Raw genomic sequence first — 24,186 nt, 5'->3', positions numbered from 1 at the left:
TCTTTGTGCTTGAAGAAATCTCATTATACTTCTGCAAACAAGCATTTTACATTTCACTAAAAGCCGCCATTAATGGCAACGCAAACTTTTGTCTAAACGTTCTACATATATCTGTGGTTATTCCTTCTGGGAGGGAAAATGCCTTTGAAGTCAAATCAGTGCAAGGGTTGTCAATGCAGTGGTCACGTATCTACATCAGTCAGCCATTAGGACTTGGCCCATTGTGGTAAGAAAGCAGCCCAATTACTGACTAATGCAGGTATTTTATAACACTAGTGGCCATTCCCCATATCTTATCTTGATCAATGACAATTTCTGGGAAGGGTGAAGTATTTACTTATTTAGGACTGAAATGCTAGTGTATAGACATACAATAGATATCTATGGATGTATCCCAAATCATAGGGTCTATAACCTTGCAATGATCCCATGTTCTAAATCCTTACGTAGGAAGTTCATTGTCCAAATTGTTTGCGTTGCTCATACTCTTTACTTCCCGTGTTGTCCCTTATCCTGTTGGCTTCTAGCAGGTGAACAGGACTGTGCAGTCATTATTCATGTCCATTCCATGATAACTACTCCCATATCACTTTTTGAAGGTGCTTGCCAAGGACATCAACATGCCCCTTCATTCTCTGACATACATGGCGGTGGTTATGATGAAGGTAGGTGCAAACAGTAATAAGTTCACAACCCCCTTCATCTGCTAGGAGTCACAGGAAGTCCCAAGTCCTGCTGCCAGCAAGTCCCGTGACCAGTGGCTCCCACGGACTACAGAGAAAGTTTACCAGTGTAAGTTTGATAAGATTGACCCTATTAGGGTCTTGTATATTCCCTGGCAAAGTTTCTTATTAGTGGCCAACCATTTTAACTTTTATTTCTATTTTCTTAGTGAGAAGTCCTGAAATAAGAACCTACATAATGTATAGCAGTTTTCTTGCATCTATTTTAGATTTTAGACTCTTTAAATTAATGCCAAACTGTTAACCCCTCCCTCTACATCATCTCTCAGGACCAGATGTCTCTATCAAGGTACCCAGCGCCCATGTACTTTGTATCTGTACATATAGATAGTTACTGGTGAATGGCTCAAGTTTTAGTAATTAAAAAAAAATAGGGTGGACCGTTTTACAATTTATTTACCTCCTGTGCCACCTGTTCCTCCTCATATATTTTAAAGGGAACCAGTCCCGTCCTGAAGCCCTGTATAACCACAAAAAGTATCTTATCTAGCAGCTTTAATGCAGCATGCCTGTAATAAGAACTTATATTCCTAGCTCTCATCCAGTCAAGGAGGTGGGGAGGTCGAGGAAGCAGTCAAGCTGGCCCAACTCCTGATGGCTCTTTAGACTGAGCACCCGCTGTGCCTTGTCCTGCCTCCTCTCTGATACATGATTCTTACACATGGTCATAGTGCAATTGTGCTATCTACACCGACCCTGCAAATACCCGGTTGGATTCATGGGCACACAGCAGATGCACCACTTTACAGCACCTTGGGAGCACGTCCCAGCTAGCCCTGTCCAAATGGCCATCAGGGGGCGGGTCAGCTTGACTGCTTCCTTAAGCTCCCTACCTCCTTGACTGGATGAGAGAGAGCAATATTAGTTCTATTTACAGGCATGCTGCAGCACTGCTCCAATATAAAAACTCCCTAAGAGTACATTAAAGCTGCTTTTGTGATTTTACAGGACTTCAGGAGGTGACAGATTCCGTTTAATCTCTTGCGAGTAGGGCCCTTACACCTCTCAATGGAAGACATTATTATGCCTTATTATCGAGGTCAGCAAGTAAATTAGTATTTTAGTAAATTAGATAGCAAACTAACAGGGACATAGAAGCCGTGATGCATTCAGCTTCCAGCCGGCCAAGGTGTCCCTATTACCAGCGCTGTATAATGTGGGATGGGTGGGGCTCTCCGGCCCCTGGACCTTGGCCGGCTGGAAGCTGAACGCAGTGTGGCTTCCGTGCCCCAGTTTGTTTACATTGGACACCAACCAGGTAGATAGCAACGAAGGATGGGGGGGGGCATGGAGGTACCATGGGAAAGAATGTTTTTTTATACTCTCGGACAACCCCTTTAAACTCCACACTGACTAGATTATTGGATATTAGATTAAAGGAATCATTCTCTAGTGAGGATTGTGCATCTACAACTTAGCAAGCAAAAACAACAAAGACATAACCTGAGTATTACTTAATCATGCCTTAAATGTGGTTTTTGACAGTAGCTAAAGTGACCCTCCACTAAAATACCTAATATACTGTGTTCCCTCTTTACTGCTGGAAATGTCTAGTCTTTGTTGACCATTCTAGCACTGAAGAGGTCAGTGTTAATTTCAGCATAAGACGCTTTATGACTTACAAATTCATTTTTGGCTCGGAAAAAGATCTTTTTCAATATTCCCCACAATGCTCATTACAGTAAAACAGCTTTGCAATAAACTATCATTGTTTGTTTCTGCTGCGGGTTTTACAATAGGACGCATTGCTCCTGAAATATAGCATGGAGCAGGGCCGGCTTGCAAGCTCTAAATTGCCTGTGTGCCTAGGGGGACGCTGTGTACAATCATTAGGCAGTAACTGCATCCATTCATTCCGAAAGCAGGTAACGTGCATGCGTGTCGCTGTATTCATCTATTGCTCCACTCAAAGCAACATTTGTGATTCTGTGATGTCATGAAGATCTCCAATACCCCACAACAATCACATTTATTTTATATTTTATACCTCATGGTTCTTCTATCATGATATGCTGTGTACATGCCAAACTTGCATTCTTGCGCATCCACTTTATTATTTTGCGATTTGCTCAGTACAATAATCACTTGTTTGGTTGGCTCTACTTTTTCTAAATATGCCAAAAATAAAAGATAACTCTACATGAACCATAACATCACTTTGTTTAAAACTGAAATCTTATCCAAGTGTTAAGAAACGTGTGGAAATGTGAAAATCTAAGCAGAAGAATGTATTTTATAAATAGTAGTATTTTATAAACTTGTAACTACAAATTGGTTAGATAGCAGCAACACATGCCACACCAAGTATTCTCTTTGGCCATTGCCTCTACTATCATAATATATTTGGGGAGATTTACTAATCCGAAGAGATGGAGCGTAAATCTTATCTCTTTTTTTGTGCACTTCAGGCATGTTGGGGAGGATAACCGGGCAGGTTGGGGCTGTAAGGACGTGAAAGCGAAAAAGTGGCTGTAGTTGAAATCTACACCGGGTCAGAAACTCTCCCCCCCCCATTGTCTCTATATTTAATAGGAAGACAATTAATCTTTTTAACTGTTTGCATTTGTAATTTAATTTCCCAACTTCCAAAAGCCATGACTTTTTATTTTTACTTTTTTTCCCTTTTCCAGCAGCATTTTATAAAAATTTTCACTACCTGCAAAATGGCAGAAATACAACGATTCACACTATTGGACTTTTTGGGGCATATTTATCAGGGCTTCTGTGCCACACCAGTAGCTGATAGCTACCACTTCCATGGAGGGGCGGGGTGGGACATGAAGGGTGACGCTGCTGGCCGGGGAGTGGGCCGGCAAGGGGCGTTCCTGTCTCCTTACTTGAACACTCGCTGCAGCCAGACATTTTCATATGTGAAACTTTGCCGGCTGCGTTTATTTCTATGCCAGACTGTGCAGCACCCCGCTGGATACATCAAAAATTCGAAGCCTCTTTATTTCTATTGAGGCATTCAACACATGGGATCATTATTTTAATATATTTTGATCAGTCATTTTGGGCTGCGAGATACCTAACATGTTTAGGATTTAGTATGTTTGTTTACTGTTTGTTTGTTTTTGTTTATTATGTTTCTGTTCTAGGGAAGATTTTTTTAAATCATTTTTTACATTTTTGTTTTACAAATTTGTAAGACCGCCTAGGGTTTTTCAATCCAGGGGGGGCTGATCACTCATACAATGCACATCAATTCATTGTATTGTATCTTGATGGTCCCCTTTGAATCTGATAACATATAGTATTGTCGATGGCACTGAGTAATCTTAGTAATTAGACTTACTTAAAATAAGTTATTGATATATAATATTCTACTCCATTCTTATAAATGACAAATACATTTGACCAGCGGTGGTACTCTCTCTTGTAGATCATGATCTGTTATTCTGTTTACCTTCAGTTCTATGTAAATTAAAAGATAATAAAACGTTGGAGGCTAACACATAGTTCTATATAAAACATGAATGTATTATTAATGATCAGATCTCTATAAAAATCTTAGACTTCTATATTTGGCAGAGTTGCCCAGGCTACACCTACACAACATTAGAACATTATAAGCTCCAACCACAGAAATATCTCTGTTGAAAAAAAAAAAGATCTCATTTTCGCTCTGCCAGAATGTGGCGTCTCAAATATTTGTTTGTTATTCTGTCATCAAACAGATACAATCCAACATAAACCAGCCACCGATATCTCTGTACAATATGTCACAGCTCGGAAATGTTACAAGACACAAAAAGCCGACACATCGCTGCTACACCTGAGAATGATAGACGCCCGCGACATGAAATTTGGAAGAGAGTGGGGTATAAATAACAGAGCTTTGACATTTACCTCTTTGGATTTTATGAACTCCATTTATTCTAAGTATGTTAGCTGACCGTCTCTGAGTGTTTCTGTCACAGGCTTTTAATTAAACACCTACTTGCTCGTTAAGATTCTGTCCTTGGCCAGCACTGGCACAGGAACAAGGATGTTACTGAGCTTTGGCAGATATCAGTTCGCATAGAGCAAGGCAAAGCTATGAGCAGCAGCTGCCAGCAGCAGGCAGAACAGGAAATAAAGAAATTGGTTCCTTCATCAGTGCCATGTCATTCCTGGCGTGAAGAAGGCAAACACGGGAATAAAAAGGAATCACAAGGCCATCTGATCCGAGATCTGTGCTCCCCAGTGATTACGGAAGCTCGTGCACTGCTGTTGTGTGGCTTTATACAGCATTACCTTCAAGGCAGACTCTTCCCATCACATAAAAAAGCATGTGAGGATAGAGGGGATTGACGGCATGATTTTTTATGGTAGAAAATGTATTTTATGGATTTTTAAAAAAAAAATTAGCTCCTTTAAGAAAATCATACAATATTTTTTGTTTAAGCTTTTCCCTATTTTTTGTGTTTCTGTTTTATACCCCATTCTTTCCATAACCATACGGTTTTTAATTTTTTTGTTTAAAGAGAAACATGAGGGCTTTGTATCTATGGGACAAATCATACTTTGTAGAGTGTAGAGTGTAGAGGGAAGCTGAAAAAAAATCCAAATGTGGTAAAATTGCCAAAAAAACCTCACAGTTGCAACATATTCCTACAAGCTTTCTTTTTACATCTTACCATGGTCTGTAAAGCACCGCAGAATTTGATGGTGCTATATAAATAAAAGAAATATTATTATCAATTTGGCAAGCTCTGTGTAGTGCTGCATAATCTGTAGGCACTATATAAATAAAATAATTATTATTCTTATTATTAAATATTACATCCACTTTTATAACTGAGCAATGCATACATGGGACATATATGCTAGTGGACACTGGCTCCTCATTGATTGTAAGCTCTTGCGAGCAGGTTCCTCATTCCTATTGTTTCCTCTGACCATATTATTGCTCTGTTATGTCTTATTTTATTTGCATGTGTACCTTGTGATCTGTAAAGTACCGGTCAATATGAGGGTACTTTATAAATAAAGATGTATTATTATTATTCATGCAATTGGTTACATTTACAACATTTCCTCCCAGTCTTATCAAATTTGTCACAATGAACTGGATTATGTGAACCACTCCAGGAAGTCTCTAAATTTGTTTGTGTGTCCTTAATATGTATATCTCATCAGTGTCCATTTTTATGCACCTACATTGACCTTATATGCAATGTACAACAAATACTGTATATTGGCACGCTGCCATTTCTGAGCTGCGTGACTAAACCGTGCACAGGAAATTGGCATTACTTCCCCGTTCAGCTGTGTTACTACACTGTTACTCTTCTGTTGCCTTGTGCACTTTGGAGCACAGTTATACAATAATTCCAATTTCTATGATTGAAAGAATTACATTCCAGATGCACACATATTGGTCGAACTTCCCACCTGTTTTTCTTACACCTACAGCAAAATGGAAAACCTTTTTATAGCAAATAATGGTTGATAAACTAGTGGGATATGCAAAGTGCAAAAACTTGTTCATTATACTTACCACTTGTACTATTATTTATTGATTTATTTACAAAGAACCAACATATTCACTAGTATCGTGATTCTCATCAATACCAGACCTCATTTGGGGTAGCAATCTAAATTCCTAATTAACCTTGAATTTGTATTGTGGAAGTAAAAGCCACATAAACATTGGAGGAACATACAAACTCCATTACTTGATTGGATTCTAACATTGGACTCCACAAATTGTAAAACTTTTGTTGAAGTCTTTAAAACATTTTTAGAATTTTTGCGGGCTGTTATTTTGTATGGGACCCAAGGGTGGATTACAACTGTCATGGGCCCTGGGGTGTATGAATATTATCGCCCCTACAAATCCTATATGTGGTACAAGAATCAAGCTTCTTGGGGAATGGAGGATATGTACCTTTGGAGGACCTTAAACTGTCCTGAAATGGCTCTTGTGTACATAGATGCATGAAGATTTCATGCATCTTCTGAGTATAAAATTTCGTGTGTGATTTGGGTGACCATACTCCTCCTAGAAGTCTTGGGCTACCAATGACCTATATTATAATCTACTAGTGACAGAACACATAGGTTTTTTATACAGGTCCCTTCAATCTTCTTTTTCAATGTTACTTTTAGATCACTTTAATTAATTATCATACACACATAATAAGTAATTTTACAACAGATAAACTCCATACATCTAACGGAACGGAAAATGTACTTTTTCTTAGCACAAGCCCAAGAATTGCTTGTAAGTATTATTAGCCAGTTATTTCACTGTGCAAAACTATTCACATACAATGGCCATTTTTTAAAATGTGAAATTTATAAAACCAAATCCAGAAAAAAAATACAATTATTTATATATATATATATATATATATATATATATATATATACTTCAAGAAAATGAAAACAGCACACCATGAAACAGGCAGATGATGGTGGGTGCAAGCACACTGGGATCGGGCCACGGATCCTCTGACAAAATATGATGAGAAAATAGGCAGCACTCCGGAGGTATCGTGCAAAAAATGGTGTCCTTTATTCCATGTTTTTGAAAAAGTACAGCAAGAGCAATATATATATATATATATATATATATATATATATATATATATATATATACATGTATATATGTATACAGTGGGGAAAATGTAATTAGTCAGTCGCCAACTGTGCAAAATCTCCCACTTAAAAAAATGATAGAGGCATTTAATTGACAACTTAGGTAACCTCATCTATGAGAGGCAAAATGTGAAAACAAATCCAAACAATCACATTGTCTGATTTTTAAAGAATTTATTTGCAAATTATGGTGGAAAATAAGTGTTCAACTACAAACAAGGAAGATTTCTGGCTCTCACAGACCTGTAACTTTTTCTATAAGAGGCTCCTCTGTCCTCCACTCATTATTTGTAGTAATGGCTCCTGTTTGACCTTGTTATCAGTATAAAAGACACTTGTCCACAACCTAAAACAGTCACTGTCCAAACTGCACTATAGTAAAAACCGAAGATCTGTCAAAGAACGCCAGAAACAAAATTGTAGACTTGCACCAGGCTGGGAAGATTGAATCTGCAATAGGCAGCAGCTTGGTGTGAATCAACAGTGGGAGCAAAAATTAGAAAATAGAAGACATACAAGACCAATGATAATCTCCGCTGAACAGGGGCCCAGGGCCGGCTCCAGGTTTTAGTGGGCCCCTGGGTGACAGAGACCTAGTGGGCCCCTTTATGGGATGCCCTTCAGTAGTCACACTGCCCCCTCTCCCCCGCGTGGACACACTGCCCCCCCCATCCCCATGTACACATTCCTCCCGCCACCTCCTGTATACACTCTGCCCCCCCCTGTCCCCCAGTATAAACACTGCCAACCCCTCCCCCTATATGCACACTGCCCCCCTCCTCCTGTATACATACTTCCCCCCAGTAAGTAATGTGCCCACACAGCCCCCCAATGAGTAATGTACCCACACAGCCCCCCAGTAAGTAATGTGCCCACACAGCCCCACAGCAATGTGCCCACACTGCCCCCAGTAAGTAATGTGCCCACACACAGCCCCCCAGTAAGTTATGTGCCCACACAGAACCCCAGTAAGTAATGTGCCCACATACAGCCCCCCAGTATGTAATGTGCCCACACACAGCCCCCCAGTAAGAAATGTCCTCACACAGCCCCCCAGTAAGTAATGTGCCCACACACAGCCCCCAGTAAGTAATGTGCCCACACAGCCCCCCAGTAAGTAATGTCCCAACACAGCCCCCCAGCAAGTAATGTGCCCACACACAGCCCCCCAGTAAGTAATGTGCCCACACAGCTCCCCAGTAAGTAATTTCCTCCACACAGCCCCCATGTTCTCCCCCTTCCCTGGCCCCTGTCATGTTTCCCCCCTCACTTCACTGATGCAGGTCTGTGTGTCCACTGCCTTCCCCGGCAGGTCATGTGAGCATGACAATATCAAAGGTCCTCCAGCCTCCAATTCTGCAGCTACTGCTGGGGAAAGCAGTGACTGCAAATGTTCTCATCAGCATCTGTGTCCCGATTGGGCCCCTCCTGTACCCCAGGGCTCCGGCACTTGCCCGGGTTAGCAGGGTGCTGGCACCGGGCCTGCAGGGGCCCCACCCAAGTTCTCACCCTGGGGGTCAAAACAGTCACAATAACAGTGGGCAAAAATCCTAGAACCACATGGGGAACCTAGTGAATGACCTGCAGAAAGCGGGGACCAACGTAACACAGGGTACGGTCAGTAACATACCACGCCGCCAGTGCTAGACGTGCCCCCCTGCTTAAGCCAATATATATCCCTGATCATCTGAAGTTTTCTAGGTAGGATTTGGATGATATGATATGATCAGATGAAACCAATGTAGAACTTCGTAGAAACACAAACACATGTTTAGAGGAGAGTGAATGCTAAGTTACCTACTGTGAAGCATGGGGGTGGCAACATCATGATGAGGGTCTGTTTCTCTGCAAAGGGACCGGGATGACTGATCTGTGTGCTTGAAAGAATGAATGGGGCCATGTATCATTTTTTGGAGTGCAAAACTCCTTCCATCAGCAAGGGCATTGAAGATGAAATGTGTGGCTTGCTCTTTCAGCACAATAATCCCAAGCACAATGCTAGGAAGGGGCTTTTAAGGAAGCATTTGAAGGTGTGTTCATTTTTAAGAAGCATTTGAATGGCCTAGCCAATCTCCAGATCTCAACCTCATAGAAAACCTTTGGAGGGAGTTTAAAGTCTGTGTTGCCCAGCGACAGCCCGAAAACATCACTGCTCTAGAGGAGATCTGCATGGGGGAATTGGCAAACATAGCAGCACCAGTGGGCCACATTTACGAAAAGTGGAGCAAACTGCACAACGGATTATGGTGCAAGTTCTTCATGAATCTAGTGCCCCCACATTGCTTGAGAAGTGTGCACCAACTTTGCACTTTTAACATAGATTGTGCAACACAATTATGTCTAGTTGCGTTAATAAAAGTGGTGCACGGTCCGACTGTGCACTGGAGCGCCCCTTTACATGCATAAATTTGTGGAGTGCAGCTGTCGCGGTTTGTGGTTCTTTGTAGTGCAAAGTCCAACAGAAAACTGGCCCAAAGGCTTTAATAAATGTGGGACAGTGGGGGAATTTACTTACCCGATTCCGTTGCGATCCCGTGGTGCATAGTCCGACGTGGATTAGGATCGGCTGCGATTCACTAAACCCATGCGTCCGAGCAAGCCCGGCGCCAGCACCCGGCCAACCCGGGCAAGTGCCGGGGCCCCGGGGTACTGGAGGGGCCCACTCGGGCCCCCGGATCAATTGTACCAGTGTCGCTGGTACAATTGATCACCATCGGGATCGATTACTTTTCTGCCTCTATGCTGCGCTGGTCGGGAGCGCAGCATAGAGGCAGAGTCTACAACTCACCTGTCCCGGTTCCCACGATGCAGCGCTCCGCAGGGTATGCGACGGCTTTGAAGCCGGCGCACATGATGACGTCATCGGATCACGTGTGCCGGCTTCAGAGCCGGCGCGTACGGGAGGCCCAGGCCGAAGACAGCTGCAGGCGCTGCTCCGGGGGAACCAGGAAAGGTAAATTTTTTCTTTTTTCTTTTCCGGAGGAGAACGGGGGGGGCGGGGGTTAGTGTGTCAGCAGGGGGGGTCATTGTGTCCACAGGGGGAGGGGGGGGTTCAATGTGTCTGGAGGGGGTCATTGTGTCAGCAGGCGGGGGGTTCAGTGTGTCCGCAGGGGAGGGATCAGTGTGTCCCCGGGGGGTGGGGGGGATCAGTGTGTCCCCAGGGTCAGTGTGTCCGCAGGGGGAGGGGGCGCAGTGTGGCCACTGGAGGGCGGTCCAAGGAGGGGCCCACTAAGGCTCTGTCGCCCAGGGGCCCACTAGAACCTGGAGCCGGCCCTGCATCCGAGTTCCTGCATCTGTTACTTCTGCGCTGAGATCCGCCGGAGTCCACCTGCTTCTTCTCGGTGCATGTGAGTACTTGATCTTGGACACAATTCTTTTTTAGATTCCACGGTTTGTCCGAATCTGTTAGGTTCTCCGACGGCCACGCCCACCGATTTCTGTTGCATGCATGCCGGGACCACAATCTGATCGAGTGTGCCAAAAAGCTGGGGCAATTCAGTGCAGATCGGAAATATTCGCAAAACCCGACGGAATCGTGGTCCCGTGGACCCTTATTAAATAAGCCCCAGTGTGTGCTAACCTTATGAAAACTTACAGAAAAAGTTTTACCTTACAGAAAACATTTTGTCATTGCCAACAAAGGTTATGTAACAAAGTATTGAGATGAACTTTTGTTATTGACCAAATACTAATTTTCTCCATAATTTGAAAATACATTCTATAAAAATCAGACAATGTGATTTTCTGGATTTGTTTTCTCATTTTGTCTCTCATAGTTTAAGGTCTATGATGTCTATGTCACCTATGATGTCAATTACAGGCCCCTCTAAAAGGGAGAATGTGCACCATTAGTGGCTGACTAAATCTCTCTCTCTCTCTCTCTATATATATATATATTGTTTAAAAAAATTACCATCTCGAAAAAAACTAATCCACACAGGTATACAAGTAGTGCAAATAAAGAAATAGACAAGCTTGTGTAACAAGGAGCCTTTGCAAATACAAAAAATACATTTGTCAGATAATGTACGAGTAGATGTCAATACAATCATCACACACAGTCAGTGTTTGATTTTAATAAAAACATTAAGCAAATGAACAACTTAATAGTAAACTGAACATAGTAAAGAATAAATAAAGAACAAAATGAAAAAAAAAAAATTGAAAAAACTACAGCACCATTATGCTAAAAGATCCTGCGTTTCTGAGCGTCGCTAGGGAGCAAGTATTATAGAGCTAATTAAGGTATGCTATGGAAAACATCCAAGTCCCCTTCTTCTATTCACAGTAGGTTGGATCCTCTCCATCATCTCTCCCCGAATTATAGCTGCTTTTTAGCAATCATATTCAGTCCCTCTAAAATAATTCTGCAGGTCACAGTAAGCAAGAAAGGGCTCGGAGGCGCGCTATATTTCATAAAAGCATTATGATGCTGATGTCATGCATTGATTTACAAAAAGGCTATTCATTTTTATAGACCTCAGTAGGACTGCAAAAGAGGACCATATCCTTCAGATCATCAGAAGCCGTGAATGATATACTGAGGTTTACTATAATGACAATATAAAAAAAGGTTTTCAGGAGGTTAAGTACATCCGTCCGTTATGAAAGAAATACAGATAAATAAAGTTTGAAAAATCCAACAACAATATAGATTGTTTTCCTGTGGAGTATGGCGGAAAATAGATGATATATTTAACACCAGAATTCAATCCCTGCTGGTTTTACATGACATTTCAATAGCGTATAATTGTTATATGGGGAGCTAAGAGAACCTTGCTTTACTGTAATGCACACATCATAAAATACCACTATGTTTCTCTTACGACTTCATGACTTCACATAGATGCTGTTAATGGGAAAAGGTTATGTTTGTCTAACTTATGTTCCTATAGCGCTTTATGTATTTTATGATTTCTAAAAGAAAGAAATATAGAATAGTTGCATGTAGCATACAAGAATGGGGATTCTAATTATTTGTAGGGATTAGAGATGAGCAAACCAGGACTTTAAGTTTGGGTAGTTGGTTTCCAGTGCATCCCGTGCAACTCAGACATATTACCACATTGGTGGCTCTGCAGCCAGTCTGGCAAATTGACAACCCTACCTACTAGCCTTGGTTGTGATTGATCAGGGGTGTGCCACAGCCATGGGTAGAAGGTAGGGGAGTCGATTTGCCGGATTGACTGCATGGCCACAAATATGGCAATATGTCCGGGTTGCCCAGGTTACACCAGAACCTCCAGACCAGAGTTTAAAGTGTGGGTCCACTCTCTCTAGTATGGATGCATTGAAAAGCAACGAGGACAAAGAACTTTTCTAATAAGGGCATATCCACAAACTGACCATAAACATAAACTTTCCAAAGTTACATACCAGGTATATAAATGTTCTTTGTGCAGAAAGCCAACAATTGTCTGAAACCTGAGCTCTCATTTAGCCCATTCCATTGCTCTACACTACTCTATTTCTAAACAGAAACTCTCTGCAGATGGGATTAGTTTGGCGCAATCCATAGTGATGTCACGTGGCTTTTGCCAGCCTTGCTTTAAGTCATGAAAACAACAAAAGGTTTAGACATGTAATATTGAACACAAGAACACAAGGTATGGAAATGCTAACAGGGCTTCAGAGTATTGTTGATCAGAACTTTGGATCTGTCCCTGAACCCGAACCCAGATTTCAGCCAGAAGTTTGCATTTAGTGTTGGTGCTCAACGCTGAAAAGCTGGTTAATGGGCTTTTGAGCCCTCTTCAAATATTCCTTGCTGCCAGTACCATTGCTGGCATGATCCTGAGTGTCAAACCTTTAACCCCTTACCAACGTGTGAAGTAATAATATATTACAGGATGGCTTAGGGTGTATGGAGAGGGCTTATGGGCTTAGCCCTCTCCATACAAGCTGAGTGTTTGCTGCATATTGCAGCCTGCGATTGGTGCTAGCACTGATTACGGGTGTAAACCCTTTGATTGCTGGCAGCAAAGCCGCTTGCAACAGTCCATAGCTGGTGGCACAGGCGCCATACCATGTGTCTATGATGATCTATTGCTATGAAAACCTGGTTCTTTATAAGACCTGAGGCTGTATCATTTCTAAAGATCTGTTACAATGTTCAAGTCACCCCCCTTTTCCTAGAACTCATATAAAAAGAAATAATCAGTAAAAATGCTAAAAATGTTAGTTATCATCTCATCCCAAAATGTCTATCAAAATATAATAACGGTTATCCCTGGCATTGAACCCGATAAAGGAAAATAGCGCCCAAATATCAGAAATGCCAAAAGTGATCTAATGGTTGTACAGTCCCCAAAGAAAAATTCAGCTCTGCCCACAAAAAAGTGCACATCACACAGCCCCGTATATCAAAGTATGAAAAACGTATTAGAGCCAGAAGAGGGCAAAACAAAAATATTTTTTGTACAGAAAATTATTTTTTTTTTAAATGTATTAAAACACAATAAAACCTATAGAAATGTGTTATACCCGTTATTGTACTGACCCAAAAAATAAAAAAGACATGTCATTTGGGGTGCACAGTGAAAGTCCACAAAAAATGTTTGTTTTTTTTTACCAATTTCACAGCTTTTGGAATATTTTTCTCACTTCCCAGTACATGACATGTAAAATTAAATATCATCACAGCTCTGTATATGAAAAAGTCAAAAAGTTATAAATATTTAAAGGTGAAAAATGGAAATGCAAAAAGGAAGAAGAGCCAGGGGTTAAATGCTGCCAGCAAAGACGGCAGCGGCATCTTGTATGATGTCTTGGGGAGCCGCAATCCTAGGAAAAATGGTGGCACCACTGATCGCAGGTGTTAGTGGTATTCTTTTTGAAGGTTCGTCCAAACTTGCCAAACCAAAACCCGAATGGATCAGCTCATCCCTACCTGAGTGATTATAAAATATTTTCCCATAGTTGATGCACAAAATGTTAACGCAGTAAGAAATGTATTTAGTAAAACCTACATAATGGCAAAGAATCAATACAGGCAGTCCCCGGGTTACATACAAGATAGGGTCCGGAGGTTTGTTCTTAAGTTGAATTTGTATGTAAGTCGAAACTGTATATTTTATAATTGTAGATCCAGACAAAAAAAAATTGGGCCCCAGTGACAATTGGAGTCTAAACATTTTTTGCTGTAATGGGACCAAGGATTATCAATAAAGCTTCATTACAGACACCTTACAGCTGATCAGTGCAATCTGGGACTATAGTAAAGCATTCAGAAAGCTTCACCAGAGGACAGGGGGGTCTGTCTGTAACTATGGGTTGTCTGTAAGTCGGGTGTCCTTAAGTAGGGGACTGCCTGTAGTATGATTACTCTTATTTTGTAGCACATTTCTTCACCATACCTGATCTTGAACATAAATGATCTAAAGTGACTGAAAAATTGGACATAAATTCCCTTCAGTTATTCAACTTGTCACCCATTGACCTCTCTGATTTAGTGAACAGGTCATGATGTATATACAAGAAGATGGATCATGTCTGAATTGATGAAGACTAATGCAGACGGATGTATTTTGACTTCACTGTAGTTTGAGTGCTACTGAAGGTAATAGGGTCCATCAATGGATCATTATGATATTTTTTTGGAAATCTAAAAACATAACAAAAAGCTAAACTGTCCTGTTAACCATTGTTTTGGGCCCGTGAGTCGTTGGGTCTCCTCACACCTTGATGACAATAGAAAAGACTGCCCAGCCAACAACTTGAGCAAGAATAGGACCTGCTTTGACTGCTGAAGCCTCTCACATGAGGTCTTGGATAAAACGTTCCCTTTTGAAATGCATTTATCCATATTCTATTTTTTGAATTAACATGTAGCACATGGACAAACACAATGTCAATGTGCAGGGGACCTAAGTTTGGTGGCCTTTTAACCTTTTCATGGAACTAAATTAGGTTTATGAATTTCATTTAGGACATTCTGTTAGAAATCTCCACTGAATAGGGAAACTCATGTTTTTGAATTCTTTCCTGCATTCTCAATATTTCTCTTTAGTGCTCCCTCCATGGGTTCAACATGATTTTACAGGATCATGTTTCTAAGTGGGTCTACAAAGGCAACATTGGCCCTTCTATCTCTCCTACCATCTCAAGTTAGCAGGATTGCTTACAGTACTTGGTGTAACTCATCATCCACACAGTACTCAGTTCCACACAGAGCTCAACGTTCGTGGGCACTCTCCAACAACAAGAACTTGATCTCTCATTCTAACTAGTCACTTATGAGTAGTACACAGTATTTTGTACTACCCAGCAGTTTAGAGCCAGGTGAACATTGAGTGGTGTTTCCATCATCTTCCTACATCTATACTACACATCACTACATACTACACTTCATTGGGTGTTGCACCAACTGGTTGTCTTGACTTCATTATACTATCATCTAGCTACTGCCACAAGGTGCAAATTGGTATAAAAATATATAAAGCTGTGCAAGGAAAGTGTTACTGTGCATGCACAATACTTGCAGACAGCCTGGTGACATCCCCTGCTGTGTACAGTTCTAGTGGGGTGTGGCATAATTTATGAGTGGCCGGAGCCAGAAGACGCTCTGTTGATATAGGCAGAGAGCCTCACTGTCATTTACATATTTTTATAAAGTTATTTTATCGGGATGACGAGGCTTCTGAGGAATAACAAAACAAGTGCCAGATGCCCCTAAGGTAACGAGAATGTCTCTAAGGACAGTCTACCATTAGTAAATCTGCTAGTAGATTTCCTTTAAAGGAAGTCTACCTCCTGAATCAAGGATTATAAACCGAGCACACTGACATACTGGTGTGTGCCCCCTCTAGCAGGACCTGCTCTTCTTTTAGGTTCTTATGATCTGGTTTTTCTTTAAAAAATATGCATATGAGCCTGAGGGGCTCTGGGCTCCATTTGCATTATTTTTAAAGCCTTTTTTTCTTAAAAACAAGGACATAAGAATCTAGAATAAGAGCAGATCCTGCCATACAGGGCACACACCAGTATGTCAGTGTACTTGGTTTATAATCCTTGACCCTGGTGGTAGATGTCCTGTAAGTTTTCCCCTCTGCCTTCTGCTGTGTGGTACCAGTCAAAAATAATAGCTATCTGTTAGAAAATTGGTAATGGAAGAAGATTAAGAAGAAGTTTTTATTGATTTATACAGGTTAAAGGTCAAATCAACAGTTATATCAAAAGCATGTCACTGATGAGGCCAATAATTCATGTGGAGTTTGTAAGAAGGTCAGCACTGAGGTATGTGATTGGCTGCAGTGGATGTAAGTGGATGTAAATTTTTTCACCTGTGCCTTGTAAACAGAAGCTAGGAGCGCGAAATGCTAGAAACAGAGAACGCTGGAGAGGTGAGCACAGTTTTTATTTTATTTCCACTTTTTGTGTCCCGTTGGGAATATTAGTTGGGTGGGGAATATGTGATAACTCACAACACCCTTAGCTAGATATTGCTTGGAAATGTGTTGTCGGCTGCTCATTCCACTGTTCAAAATTTTTAAAAAGTTATAGAAGTATTTAAAGTCTCATAATTTATCAATGTTTCATCAATCAAAAACATTTGGAAAATATTAGAAACAATTTGTGTGCAAACCAAAATATATTACTCACCTCTCTTTGTAACCTTAGCCCTAAATATTGGATATTATAGTCATAATGAAAAAGATGGAACTGAGAATCATTATGTAGCAATAAATCTTCCATTATTTCATCAATAATGATAATCTATGTGACAGTGACATTTCATTATTTATAGAAGTAATTGAAATCACATATAACACTTTATCTACAAATCACTCATTGTATGATATACAATATATTTTAAACTGTCAAAAATCTTATATATGTAAATGAAATGTTCAAAAAAACTTTAGTTCTGCCCATTATTTCTACATCTGGCTGAAATAAATCAAGAAGTGGTATATATCAATGGCTTTAACCCTTGTAGAGCAACAACTCTTAAACATTAATAAAGTAACACAGTTTGTACATGCCCCTCCCAAATGGTCAAGCCTAAAATTTCTTAGCTCCATTTTTATTGTATGTTTAACACTAGTTCAGAGCATTTTGTTTTACATTTCTGAGAAAAAGTATGCATGAAGCGTCTTAAAATTCTATATTTAGAAGCACAGACACACAGAGCTCCATACAGTTGTATCATTTTAATGGAGTGTTACTATAGGCAGGATTTTAAATTGTAAGCCTGTACTAAAAAAATTGGGACACACGGCACACCCTAGTGTTGTAGCATTTTGATGGTGCATTAGGGAGGAGATTAGAATGGCACACATTGGCCCAGATTTGTCAAAAGTAACGCACCATCTTTTTTTTTTTGGTGCACCTTTAACATAGAACATGCAACATAATTCTGTTGAGCCGCTGTAATAAATGTGGCGCACAGTCTCAATTCTGTGGTGCGGCGGACACAGCGCAGATGCAACACAATACTGGCGCAGACACTTCATAAATACATGTGCAGGCAAATTGCACATTCGTGCACGTTCTCTCAGTGCAAAGTCAGACAGAAAACTGGCACAAACACTCTTTTGGTAGGTACTTAATCTCCAGAACCAAATACTGCGTGGATTGCATCCGTAGAAACTTGAATAAGAGCGAAAAGCAATTCCAGCTCCACAGGTAAAACTTTCCTCTTTTATTTGTTACATATTAAAAACAGACGAGTTGAAGTCGCCACCCAAAGCAGCTGATGTGCTGCGGGCAAAAAGGATTTTAAATGCCCTTAATTATTGCTATGATTAAGGCCATTTAAAATTCCTTTTGCCCAAAAATCGTCAGCTGCTTTGGGTGGCGACATCAACTTTTTAATATGTTACGAATAAAAAAGTTTTACCTATGGAGCTGGAATCGTTTTTCCGCTTTAGTACAAGTTTTTACAGCTACAAATAAAACCTAAAATTTTAGAACCTGTTGATGAACTGAATGAAGTTTTTCTTTGGAGTGTTATCTACAAAATCTACATTTTTATGTAGGAATCATATTTACCCAAGAGAGTCCTTCATGCTAGTTATCTATTTTACATAATATAAAAATATGTTCAAAGGTGAAGCTATCCATAAATCCACTGATAAAGACTTGATGAATGATGTAGCATACCTACCAGTCTGCCATGGTCTGTTGGCATAGATTTACTTGGCATCTAAATGTGTATTCAGCCAACCTCCATTGCATTTCAACAATGCTCTTGTTTAGTGAGTAATGTAAAGTATACAATGTTATCAGAGATTCGTGACCTTAAGAGACTTAAGAGAAGTCGCTGATAATAATGAAATAACTACAAGGTGATGTCAAATAATTTTATAAAATGCTTTTGCTGGTCTTGTTGAAATTTTACTGATTTATAAAATTGTAAGTAAACTAGGAGAGCATAAAAGAGGATATATATTCCTTTAATAGTGTCAGTCAAACACCCACTCATTTGCCACACCCACTTGCCATCCATTATGTTCATCCATTGTGTTCTTAACAGGAGGAGAAAAAGGGTATTTCTAAAAATATCATGCAGAGAGGAAAACTACCACTTGGATAGGTAAGATTTAAATGAAATACACCAACAGGTCGGCGTTTTCTTGTTGATCTAGTAACATATCTTCATTAGGTTTCTAATTAGCTTCAGGCTCTTGTTCACATAACACTGGCCACCCGGTGGGCTCTTGGCTCCTAATTATACAAGCATCCTGCATCTAATGGTTACTACCCACTCCCTATTATTTCACTGAGCTGATGATGTATAGGCTTCAGTGCCATTCTATGTCTGTGAAGTATAACTGAGGATGCACTGATAAATGTGATTTTGTTTCATTCTGTCCTGTGTAGTTTGACCACTAATTTACTCATTTCCTTGCTGACGTATTTGATTTGCACCGCACCCATGAGTATCCTTGCTCTGAATTAGTTAACTTAGATAGATGGGCAGAATCCTCCTTCACTAACATTCCTGCCTTCCCTGGATGTTAGTGATCTGATCCAATCTTCTGATCTGATCTTCTGAACCAGGACTCTAACATCTCATAAAAGTTCTGCTGGCTATTTCCTTTGTTTGCTATAAGTCTTACTTTGAGCTAGCTGCCATTTATCTCGACTTCTGTATTTTGGATTCCTTGACCCCTTACCTGTTTTCTGACCATCCCTTTGTCTAAGAATTCTGTACCACATTTGACCACTTGGTTCTGACCATATTTTCTTTCTATACTTGTATTGTCCAGTCTTTGTCTACATGTTTGCACTTTGGTGGAGAAAAAGAACATCAAGCAGTTTTTCCCTATTGCATAGGGCAATAAGGCAAGGACACTGTCCTTGTCTGACCTTCCAGTCCATTCCATTACACTGCATAACATTACATTTGCCATTCCACATTGGAAGTTTGGAAGTTTTCTACAAATTATGCCAAAAATGTGTTTTATAAATGTAGACATTTGTATAATTTTATGTACCTTTCTTGTAGAAATTAGGAAACTGTCATTTGTCTGTGGCATATTTTTATTTGTTTCGTCCACTTGTTATTGTATCTATATCATCGTTATCACCATAGCATGCATACTGACAGATTTGATTACAAATGCAATTAATGTCTTTGAGGGAGATACCCCCACCTTCCTCCTTCTTATTGTTCTTCAAGTATCAATTAAAGTAGCGCCTCACCTTAGCCTATCTTAGCGCATAAACTTTAATGTCACTCATAGGAGTTGCCTGCAAGAGAACTAATCAGGAATATTCAAACTATAGGACGCTCTTGCCATGATAATTTATTCAGTCCGACAATGAAATCCTCACTGTCAGTGACACAAAACAGTGCAGACAGTGTGCAGACATTACATCTCTTACAGGGAACTGCCTCAATCATCAACTACAATCTTAAAAGGTTTGTACATTTACTTATCCCAACATGATATTACTTTTGGTAACAATTGGAAACATTCTAATAGATTTTAATGTATTTGACTTTTATAAATATTTAAAGGTCATCAGAAATGGACCTAATAAACTACCAGTGGGTTGCTAAGCAGCCGGACACCTTCCAGAGTGTGTTTCTTTCATGACCCAGTGTGGTGACATTATCCAGAAAATATACTTTGAAGTGAGATGTAAACTGATTGTATACAGTCAAGGAGGCAGAGATTTAAACTCTGAAGTCAAGCTCTCTCTTCCTCAGAAACCCCCTTCACTGTAATTGATGGCTCTGCATCCAGAGACATCACTAACCAGATCTCCTGAAGTCTGATGCATGATGTCAATCACAGAGGAGGAGGTGATCAGAGTTGTCCACCTTGACTTCAATGTTAAACTCTCCTCCTCCTTGTCTCACCATTTCACACACCCTGTGACAGGCGGGGCCAAGCTGTGGTGGGCTTAGCCACGTGGTAGTGGGTGGGGCCGATGCAGACAAAGGGAGAAAAAAATTGAGAATGATTTTACTGGTGGGAAGAGGAAGATTTAACCTGGGATGGTGACGCTGCATAGAGTCAGTCTGCACATACCAAAAGTAAAAGTTAAACTTGTAGGGGAAGGTGATAAATACTATATTTCAATAGAATCAAATTCTATTCAGAGAAATAAACCCTATTTTAGAAATGAACCACAAAAGATAAAGATAGTAAGAGCAAATTGCTCAAGTAGGGCAGGACACCAATAGTATAGAACTATTTCACTCAAGAGGAAGCATTACCAAAAAGGAGAGTATAGTGAGCACATAGTACTTAAAAAGTATGTAAAGTTTTGATTACGCTTAAAAATAGAACATCACACAAATATAGGTGGTTACATGGCAAAACCATATAGGTTCAGAGCCTAAAGTGCAACACATCATACGAAAAATCAGAATGAATAAATTGAAGCACACAGAATAAAATGACGGAATATACCTGAGGATAGGACATGATGGAGCGCATGGAGGGGAAAGCTGCCCAGCTCCTTCACAGTGTAAAAGCCTGTGAAGTTACAGCACCCTTCTTGCTCATTAGAATAATTTTAAAAGTTGATTTTAGATGGCAGGCGGCTTTGGATAACAAATATAAAAAGATTACCACAGTCATGGCATAAGGGGTCCCTAGTTTGATTTTGATGGTAGATTTCCTTTAAGGGATCCGAAACTCAATATTTTATAGAACACCTGTGAATAAGAAAGATTATGCACAAAGGACCCTGTATGAAAATGATGCTCGGCCAATTACCACATTATTAAAGAGCCAAAGTATCTGCACCTTTACTCTTCCTCTCCTACAGTCCGTTGGCTGATCCAAGCATAAGGACCTTATTTGCTCCATCATCTTCTCAGTATTAATGCTCAATGTATGATTTGTAGACTTTTACCTAATTACATTTTTTATATTTAACTATTTAGACCAATGATTTTTAAAGGTTTTTAATATAAAAAGAGTTGTTATCCTTGTCCATTCACAAGTAGACGAATCATGCTCAATTTACTAGAGAAAGAATTTTCTCAAGAGTATCTTGCTATATAACTCCAGGACATCACTTAAGTCCTGGCAGGTGGCCTCCCTGTAATAGCAGGATTACAAGGATTTCTACGTGGTGTCATATGTTTGCACGTATGTTGTACAATTCCAGTCCTGATTGTAAATACAGAAGGTACACAACTGGATGATGAAAAGAGAGAAAACTATACGGCTTCACTCACAAAAGCAGCACCCATGGCCTTCTGTACCAGAAACACATCGAGAACATGAAAAACTTATTTAAAAAATGTTAAGAGCAAAAAATTAGTTAGCAAATATTTCCTAAAAATAAAGAGTTGTAACAAAATATTATTGTGCATTAAAGTATATAAGAAGAGGTAAAGCTGTCCAAAATGAGAATTGTTTCCCAGGCAGCGAAGAACCAAAATGTGAATGGATACTGTAGGAAAATTATAATTGCTATTTATACAAGTCCATTGAATTTTATGTTTATGTTTATTTAAGTTACCCAGAAAATGGAAAGTATTCCGAAGTAGATTAGTTTATATAAAAAGCCTATGTGTGTTTTTTATGAAGAACAAGATAGGAAACATAAAATATAAGCTTAAAATAGCTAAATGTTGGAAACTAAATGACTAATCTTTAAAAAGGACTAAAGTCTGATGTCTTCTACCAGCAGAGAGACACTTAAAAAGATCTCGACTCCTTAAAAACAGCAGATAAAAGTAATCTTGAAAGTGAATGAAATGCCTCTTAAAAATGGTTTTTTAGATGTAGAATATTTAAATCTCTGATAAAAGGGACCTTATTTCCTTGGCAAGAACTATACAAATAAAAATGCACATCTTAAAAGGAAAAGCAATGAGCAAAATTGACCTTTCTGGGAGCAGGTAGATGAGAAGAAGTATTTTGCTAATCCTAGCTGTCGGTGATTGGCTAGAAAGGAGCGTGTTAAAAATATTTCCATCTAGACTAATCTGCTCCCAGTTGAATGAGCTGAGCCCTTTAGAGTTAACCTGACATTTAGCAATAATTACCCTCTGCTGTAACCTTGACCCGATCCACTGCTCTCTTAGAAATATCTTTTTTTGTGCCCAAAGCATCCCCCCTTGACTTGTATGTCAGATATAGCAAAAAAAAATAAAAAAAGAACAGAACATTTTAAGACATAACATAACTAGAGATGAGCGAGCACTAAAATGCTCGAGTGCTCGTTATTCGAGACGAACTTTTCCAGATGCTCGAGTGCTCGTCTCGAATAACGAGCCCCATTGAAGTCAATGGGAGACTCGAGCATTTTTCAAAGGGACCATGGTTCGGGAATAAAATGTGTTATTTAATTGAAAAAGAATGTCTTCTGATAAGTTAGCAGATGTATGCAAACATCTGCAATCTATTCTTCACTGTTCCGCGCGTATATTATCTCCCGACAAGTTAGCAGATGTGAAGAACAGTGAAGAATAGGATCATTTAAGTGAAAAACACAGTGAAGAATAGATTGCAGATGTTCGGCACATCTGCTTACTTGTCGGGAGATACGCTGTCTCCGTGCCCCGCTGTCTCCGTGCCCCGCTGTCTCTGTGCCCCGCTGTCTCCGTGCCCCGCTGTCTCCGTGCCCCGCTGTCTCTGTGCCCCGCTGTCTCCGTGCCCCGCTGTCTCCGTGCCCCGCTGTCTCCGTGCCCCGCTGTCTCCGTGCCCCGCTGTCTCCGTGCCCCGATGTCTCCGTGCCCAGCTGTCTCCGTGCCCCGCTGTCTCCGTGCCCCGCTGTCTCCGTGCCCCGCTGTCTCTGTGCCCCGCTGTCTCCGTGCCCCGCTGTCTCCGTGCCCCGCTGTCTCTGTGCCCCGCTGTCTCCGTGCCCCGCTGTCTCCGTGCCCCGATGTCTCCGTGCCCAGCTGTCTCCGTGCCCCGCTGTCTCCGTGCCCCGCTCTCTCCGTGCCCCGCTCTCTCCGTGCCCCAATGTCTCCGTGCCCAGCTGTCTCCGTGCCCCGCTCTCTCCGTGCCCCAATGTCTCCGTGCCCAGCTGTCTCCGTGCCCCGCTGTCTCCGTGCCCCGATGTCTCCGTGCCCAGCTGTCTCCGTGCCCCGCTGTCTCCGTGCCCCGCTGTCTCCGTGCCCCGCTCTCTCCGTGCCCCGCTCTCTCCGTGCCCCGATGTCTCCGTGCCCAGCTGTCTCCGTGCCCCGCTGTCTCCGTGCCCCGCTGTCTCCGTGCCCCGCTGTCTCCGTGCCCCGCTGTCTCTGTGCCCCGCTGTCTCCGTGCCCAGCTCTCTCCGTGCCCCGCTCTCTCCGTGCCCCGCTCTCTCCGTGCCCCGCTCTCTCTGTGCCCCGCTCTCTCCGTGCCCCGCTCTCTCCGTGCCCCGCTCTCTCCGTGCCCCGCTCTCTCCGTGCCCCGATGTCTCCGTGCCCCGCTGTCTCCGTGCCCCGATGTCTCCGTGCCGC

This window comes from Engystomops pustulosus, chromosome 4 (genome assembly GCF_040894005.1).
Source record: "Engystomops pustulosus chromosome 4, aEngPut4.maternal, whole genome shotgun sequence".
Taxonomy (NCBI): Eukaryota; Metazoa; Chordata; class Amphibia; order Anura; family Leptodactylidae; genus Engystomops; species Engystomops pustulosus.
Note: the sequence above shows the minus strand (reverse complement) of the source record.